Below are 6,909 nucleotides of genomic sequence, written 5' to 3' on the forward strand. Positions count from 1 at the left end.
GCGGTGGGGAGGCGGTTACGCCTGTCGCCGCCCCCCACCCGCCCCTACAGCAGGCTTCCCCTGGAAAAGGTGCGGCGAGCACCCTTTTCACCACCAGCCAGAACGAACAAAAAATACTTTCAAATCTCCGGCTTCTTCCGGTTTTGGCAAGGGTGCAGGCGCCACCATTGCAGATGCAATGCTGTCTGTAGTTAACGTAGCATTAGGCTAAGGGAGAGAAATCACTAGTTAGGAAACTCGGAGCGAAAGCATACAGTGTCCTTACATTACACAACGGAAGGAGGTTTACTTAATTAAAACAGATGGAGCCTGGACTCTGTGAATGATGAAATGCTGTCAGTTTGACAAGCCCTAAATTTGACCTACTCGCCTGTTTAAAAGACTAACATCAGGATAAGTTCCTTTCTCCCCTCAGAATTACCCTTCATATGAGTCAATAAAACACACGCGCTTGAAATGTCTTATTTGGGTTTTGGTCATCATTTACATCTGGGCTTCACTGGCCTGGACGTGAAATTTGAATGGAAAATTACACTCGGAAATCATGAAGACAGAGGTGATGTTTTTGCATGCCCAGTACTACAAAGAAGAACTTCCTAAAGAACTTATGTAAAGATGTTATTTCACATTTACTTTAGAAAACACCCTCATAAAAACACAGAGTACTGTGCTTGAAACGATTCTGATAATGCCAGTAATGCACAGTATGTATATTCAAACTGAAACGTGTCACTTAACCGAGCGGGAGGGAGAACGGGTTGGTAAGGACACGAGTTGTCAGCCTCCCAACTATGCTTTGAGTAATGATTTGCAAGCATCGGAATAACTGCATTATCCCTTAGCCACCTCTACTAGTCCTAAATTTCCTGATGTTACAGGCAGGCTTTAAAGGATGTAGCTCTTAATAAGCCCTTGTCTACGTTAGCACAGTACTCATGGCCGACACTGGATGTGGTTGATTTGAGGCCAAATAAACTATCAGCCGCAGACCAGAACAAAGCCCCTTTGGCTCTGCTGCTGCCTTTCAAACAGCATGAAGAAACTTTGTCTTTGGCGGCACAAGCAAGGCAAACTGTTCTGCACTTCATGCCAGCGGTGTAGGTGCCAGCAGAAGTGGGTCTTGCTAGCATGGACAAACCTGGAGCACGCATTTTCCTCCTGTCTTCCCACAGCCTTCAGATGCACCACAGTGCCAGCTACTGTTACGGCCAGGACTTCTGAGCGACTCTTTGTTCAATCTCTTAATAGGTCATTAAGGTATTAGCTTGTTTGTGCGCCTGTTTGCTCTGGCTTCAGGGTACTTTAGAGAAGGATATTAATTACTGCCTCCTCCTCCTCCACCACATTAACATGTTACAAGGATGAAAAGCTCCTTGAAGTCTCCAAAGGTTCAAAATCCCCCCTTCTGCACTCACACCTTCTTACTAGCCTTTTGATCCATCCTCAGCCTAGGATGACTGCATTTGCAGTGCCAAAATCCGCATTAGCTTTAAGGTACTGGGACAAAAAAAACCCCAACAGTTAGGAATCACTGGTACATTAAAAAGGTAAGAGCACAAACCACTGTCAGAAGAGACCCCTGTCATTAGCCTTTGCAGAAGGGACCTGCATGTAAGACCAGCGTGGCCACAAGAAGTCAGACCTACCCTTCTGCTTTGTTTCCAGCCACACGCGTGCATCAATTGGACACCTGTTTGCTAACGAGGGATGCCTTTTACATCAAGTAATACCTGGAAAGTGTCAAGATAGTTCAACACATCCTTCATAATTCGCTCTGCCCCTCAGCAGGTGGGGTCTGTCGGGGCGTTGCTGGCATGCTTTGCATTCACAAGACAGTAGCACAAGACAGAAACAGGAGTGGGGCAGGGAGGCGGGGGAGATGTCATCCTATTTTCCCTCCTACCTCAGGTTAGACGTGCTTGTTAATTTAATCAGTGGTACACAGCAGTCTCCCAAGCGCTCATTTGCATTAACTATCAGTACAGTTCTAAAAAGGATGCAGCACTGGTTTTCAACAAGCCGTAAAAATCCTACACTTGTTATACAGTGCGATTGGGATCCTACTGCATGAAGCAACACCGCGTGCCCCAAAGCGCTCGGGAGGTTCTGGCAACACCTCCCCTGCCTTCAGCAGTCAGGTCTTCAGACCAAAGCCTTCCAAGACACTTCTTTTCCTGCTGCTTTTGCAACTATGGCTCGAGCCTGAGCCAGTTCCCTGCTGGTCTGCACTCCTCTGACTGAACTGCTGCTACCTGCCTTGCACTAGGCTTGCATCAGAGCACAGCCAACGCATCCACAGTGGAGATACGCTGTGCAATGGAAGTATTTTCTGCCAGGATGGATGCAGTGGGGTTTTAGTCTGCATCTCGCTCTCTGTAAATTGTCAGTGATGTGATTTGCTTCTCTACTTAGCCCTGAAAAGTTGAACCATGAGGATGTTTTCCCCAGGATTTTCTCAGTCATGCAGGCTGAAAGATACATAGTTTGCTCAGCAATAAGGGTCATCTTTGTCTTCTTGATGGTTACCCTTCAACTGCGTCACCCTGAACAGCCAGCAAGGGCCTATAGACCTTGGGTGCCACAAAATGAAAATAATGATGACTTGAGGATTTCTTGTCATCAAACAAAAATATCAGGTCCTAATCCTTTGATTTTGGTTGTTTATGTGCTCTGCAGAGATGTGCTACAGGCCCATAACCCTCACAGTCAGATGGGTTTCCTAACAGATCCCACAACCTGATCAGCTGCACCCAACAAGTTTGGGAGGTCACACAAGCCGCTGCTATGCACAGAGCACTGAGCCAATGAAACTATGCTCATCTAACTCTCAGAATATTGGGATTGCAATCACCTTTGGGTAGGATTTGTAGCTAGCACATCTCAAAGTTGGCTCAGTGTATCTTTACTTTTTCACTTACTGGCACGTGTATAGTACTCTGCTTCACACCCAGGACACCTGGAAAGCAGCAGCTGCAGGGGATCCAAAGAGCAGCAACAGTCAACAGTCCACACAGAGGACTCTGCTGTGGACTTGGCAAGTATTCACTTGCCAAGCAAATTAAAGAATTATAATGAAAAAGCTTCCCAAAAATACATGACATTCAAGCCAAAATACCCTCCAGCTATGAACTAGGAGAGAATCACACCTGTAAACAAATTATTGCTGTTTAGCGGGAATGAAATGTAATCGTTATTTCTAAAATGATTTAGAATATGAAAGATTTACATTTAAAAAAATAAAATCAAATTTATAGGAAGCCCAGCCACAGACTCAGTTTCTGACACCATAAAGATACAGCCTGAAAAATATGAACAATACACACGTAGCACATGGGGAATTGCTATTCTGTTCTGCTGCCTTCTCTCCTTCACTTCTGATTGTAGCTGCCCCGGTCACCACCGGCCAGGCTGGCAGCTTGCCCTTGCCATGTCACATCACATGCTCTTGTAGGTGCCTCAGAGAACCCACAGCTGGACAGATGAGGACATGTCCAAGCTGTGGAAATACACCTTTGTCACACAGGCTGACGAACCCAGCTGAGGAACTCCAATTAAAAGCTGTGAAGACAGGCAAATTGGATTTTAACGCCTCTTTGCTGCTAGATTTCAAACTCAGACTCCTCTGCAGTATCTAACTCAAGCTGCTACCTGAAATTGAACTCCAAGTTATCTTTACATGCTTTTTTAACCCAAGTCACCTTTTTGCGCAAATACCTCTCACAATATAGACGTAATCTGGCACACTTCTGGATACTCTGTAAACAGAAGAAAATTGCTGTTAAAGGGCTATTCTCCACATAGGGACCCAAACCCCAAACTTTCCTACACATAAGCAAGAAATATGTACAGCTTTATCTTCTGAAAGATGAGGAGCAGAACTCCAGTTCAGCTGAGTCAGGCAGCCCAGAGCAACTCAACAGCCCCCACAGCTAGTAAACTTCACTGTATTTCCTCCCTCCAGTCCCTCATGCAATTTTGTTTTGTACCCCGATGTAGCTCTATACCTTACTCTCACCTAGAGAAAAGCTGAAATGCCACCACGAGATAATTGTACATCGGTCACTATATGAAACCAGGCAGAAGAGAGAGACAGAAATCTGTCACCTGCAGGGCCCAGGTGGAGAGGATGCAGAATTTGAAATGCTCTTAAAATTATTTTTATAAATTTCTCATGTTCACATCATATGGGTTTTAGGGCTTGTTTTTAGTAGTATCTATTAGTCTAAACGCTTTTTCTGGAGAAATGTTTTTAAAGCTGTTCCTTATGAATCACAAACTGACAGTTTCTGCAAACCATGTGGAGGGTAGAAATAGATGGTAAAGCAAACGAGTGAGGGAAAAAACAGAGAGGGTGTGGGGTTTGATTAAAAATGGAGCAGGCCAAGATCCTTATTTCAACAAAATCAGCAGTTAGTGCACAAGGACAGTGTCAGTGTTGCTAGCCTCTCTCTGAAACTCACATTGGTTTATATCGGTTTATTGATTTTATTCCACTTACAGGAAAATGCCCAAAAATGGTTCTACAAAATGGATGACAAGTATTGGTATCAGTTACCCCACCAGACACAAATATTTCTTTGTAGAATTTTCTAAAAATTCATTGAAGTTAATAGTTCAGCTCAAAAGTATTAAGCAGATGCGTTCCAATGAAGAAAACATAAGTCTATGCAAGTAAAACAATTTTGAATGGAGTGAGGGTGAATAATTGTAGGGATATTCATGTGTTTGACTACTGCAAAAGAAAACCTACAGACCGTGAAGGAGAGGGAAAAAAGAAGCCTGAAACCATTTCTGGAATATTATGTCATTCTGAGACAGCTGAGTGTCTGTCCTTGCTGTGATTTGAACTGGGATTTCAGAGTCCTGAAAGAAGCTCATACAATCTCCTTCTGCCTCAGTGCCTCTGCTACAAAATGCAGTTAATTGTTATCTATCTTACGGGGGTATTTTAGAGTGCTCAGATCCTACTGTGATGTTTGTGACAGGTGCTTCGGAGGCCCAGAATATCTCACAGAGTATTGTAGTGAGCCTAAACAGATGTTGTGGATATATGGATTACACGAGGACTGTCTTATTGGGGCTAAAAGTGTTACATGCATCTTTCTGTTCCAGGAACAACGTGCAAGTTTTGTGTGTGAAACAGTCACAGGGGAATAATTAGTACAAATCATTAAAAGAGAGAACAGTTGTTGAAGTGACATTCCCCAAGGGAAAAGCGATATCTAGTGATTTGCCCTGTTTGAGAGACCTGACAGAGACTGCAAGCTGAGTGGAAAAACAGCATGAGTGCTGAAAGAGGTCATGTGCCCAGGGTCTACGAGCTGATGTATCGTACCTGTTGGGACCCTACGCAGTGGAGCGGTGAGTGTGTGAGTGTAAGGTATTGTTATTGCATCCTGTTTCTCTAATAGTTCTTTGTTCAGTGAAAGCCAGATGCTTAGCAGTTAATTCAGAGCATGTTAATGCTCTCAGGCTTTGTTGCAAAAGCTTTATTGATGTGGGAGAATGGGAAAGGGAAAACTGGAGGGCTAGGACCTCTAAGCAGTAATACCCTAAGCAAATACAGTTTATCATGCAGAAGAGTCCTTTTGCTGGCATGATTTATGTCACCTGAGAAGGAAGCTTAATTATCCCAGCAGAATACCTCCAAGCTGCTGGATAACATCAATAAATTACAAAGGGGCTGTAACGTAAAACCCCAGACCGGAGGTAAAGAAATGCAAAAGGAGAATGTGGAGAGCGGGAGGTCTCAGAGCTGGCTGTTGGAGAGCCTCAAGCAGTGACCGCCACTATGGAAAGTCTGTGAAGGTCACACAACTGCTACTGCTCCTCTTTTTCTGCAGGTACATCATGTGTCTCTGAGGATGGGACTTGGCAATGGGATGCTCTATGTATAAAGAACAGCACTGTTTGTAATAAACATGCATATGTCACACTAATGTGCTAACTCGGTGTCTACCAAACCATATGCTCTTGCAGAGGGCGTCTGATTCAAGCTACCAGCACAGGCTGTTTAACTGTGAGAGAAGGGGCAGATGCATCACCCCCTGACAGGGAAATCATCACAGGCAAAAGGAGTTTCTCGCCTGAAACCCTTTGTGATTTTTGTCTGTGGTGTAAAATGGGCAGGAATAAGACTTGGCCATCTGAATTTTCCTTTGGAGCCCCAGGCATGGTTACTCCTGGGCAAGTAGAAGCAGAAAATCACCCAGGAAACTCCTCTCTCTGCTGCTCTGAAGGTTCATCCACGACATTTAGATGGGGGAGTGGGGGAGAGGGAGGGAGCAAGAGGGAGGGGGGGAAAGGGTGGGCACAAAAAACGGGGTGTGAAGGCAGCCCGTGGAGATGAGCTGGAAGGTCTTCAGGATGCGTTTGGAACAGTCAGTCTTTCTAATAACACCACTGTTTGTCACATTTATTTTTAAGTTTAAAAATACCGTGACTACTTCATTTTTTTTAAACCCACCACAGCAGAGCCTTTTCAGGGAGGGCAGAAGAAGTGCTCCCTGGTTTTTATATGTATCAGCAGCTCACAGATACAGGAAGTTGGATTCCCCCTTCCTCTTTCTATGAAACGCACGTGCTAGTTTCCCTCCAAGCATTTGCGAACTCTCAATCATTTCACTCCAGCGCTGCCCACAGCCGATCCAGCTCTGGGTAACAGAGAAAGCCCCCGGCAACAGGCTGCCGTGGGCGCCGCCCGCGTTAGCGCACCCACATCCACAGATCAGCAGAAGGACAAACTGTCGCACACAGAGCAGAAGGCTGCAAAAATGCCAGATGCCTCACTGTGCCGGGCTGAGTGACACTTCGCATTTTAGCTTTTAACTTTTTCATCCGACAGCCTCGGAAGCCTGCGGCAACTAGTATTTGCCGCGAGCCTCCAAAGTACATCAGCCCTAAAGACCA

Source organism: Pygoscelis adeliae, unplaced genomic scaffold (assembly GCF_000699105.1).
Source record: "Pygoscelis adeliae isolate BGI_AS28 unplaced genomic scaffold, ASM69910v1 Scaffold83, whole genome shotgun sequence".
Taxonomy (NCBI): Eukaryota; Metazoa; Chordata; class Aves; order Sphenisciformes; family Spheniscidae; genus Pygoscelis; species Pygoscelis adeliae.